The sequence below is a fragment of the Papilio xuthus genome, unplaced genomic scaffold (genome assembly GCF_000836235.2).
Source record: "Papilio xuthus unplaced genomic scaffold, Pxut_1.1 DF829660.1, whole genome shotgun sequence".
Classification (NCBI taxonomy): domain Eukaryota; kingdom Metazoa; phylum Arthropoda; class Insecta; order Lepidoptera; family Papilionidae; genus Papilio; species Papilio xuthus.
In genome coordinates this window covers 540,855-542,020 of record NW_013528989.1, presented here as the reverse complement: position 1 = coordinate 542,020, position 1,166 = coordinate 540,855, and the positions used below count along the sequence as shown (strand labels likewise).

General features: G+C 28.9%; 1 non-coding gene across 1 annotated transcript; it reads right to left on the bottom strand.

Annotated features, from left to right (window-relative positions):
- Window positions 1-797: 797 nt before the first annotated feature.
- Window positions 798-869, bottom strand: TRNAG-UCC (transfer RNA glycine (anticodon UCC)). The gene has a single exon. It is a non-coding gene; the product is annotated as a tRNA-Gly (tRNA).
- Between the last annotated feature and the right edge of the window lie 297 nt (window positions 870-1,166).

Here is a 1,166-nt window from a genome sequence, read left to right as displayed (position 1 = left end):
AGTTTAAGTATCGACAAAGTCAGTCCAGCCGTTCTGAAGATTACATGGAACAAAACGGCCTTAAGGACAGACAGACGAAATTTTTCAAATTGTTATTTCGTAGTGATGGTGGACATTAAATCAAGTCCAATGTTACCTATTAAAATGGCTGATGTAAAGTTTTAATAATAATTACTAGTTCAAATAATTAGTCGTTTTTAATATCGAGTGCTCTTACTATTGAATACTGTTTTGTCTGTACGTCAGGAAATGTAAGCGAGTACATCCGTAATTGTAGCTACGTTTGCGGTAGGTCAGACATGTAACACAATCTCTGTGGGAATCGATAACGATTTTAGAATCGATTGAATTAATCGATCATCGGAATCGATTAAAGAAACTGAGTCTTCATTCACTAGATATTGTAAAAAAAAAACTAAAAAAAATTCAAAAATGGAACACCAGGGGCGGAGTTATGAGGTGACATATAAAAATTAATAAAAACGGTTGAATTGATTGACGAACCTCCTTCCTTTTGAAGTCGGCTAAAAAAAAAGATAATTCTAAGTTACATATGTATATTTTAAATACATATTTATGATATTTTATCTGCCATGATCTTAATCTGCAACTTTTAAATAATATTTAGACCTTTTCATATGACATTAGTTATTTTAATCCGATAACTATATTTATTTAAATGTTGTCGCAAAATATTAAAAAAAAAGACATTATTACATTTTTCTTTTTGAACGGATTATTTTAAAAGTTTTGTATTATGAATGTAACATATTCAAATTCAAAATGGACAAAAAGCGTGCGTTGGCCGGGAATCGAACCCGGATCAACTGCTTGGAAGGCAACTATGCTGACCATTACACCACCAACGCCGTTGTAAAATGGATCGAAATTATTGTTTTATTCTTATAAACGAATTATCAATTATGTATATAATAATTTATATATAAATATATTATTCATAATGTAATAAAAACAGTAAAAACATAATAATGGGTTCAAATTCGTCGTATGACTTAATTGGGAATCCCCTACCAATTTTTTTTTTAACTAGAAATAAAAACTTTAACATAATTAAAACATCGCGTGCATAGCTACACATAAATAACATTAATTAAAAAATTAATAAATAAAAGAACAAATTAAAAACATGAAAACGTTTTCTTCCG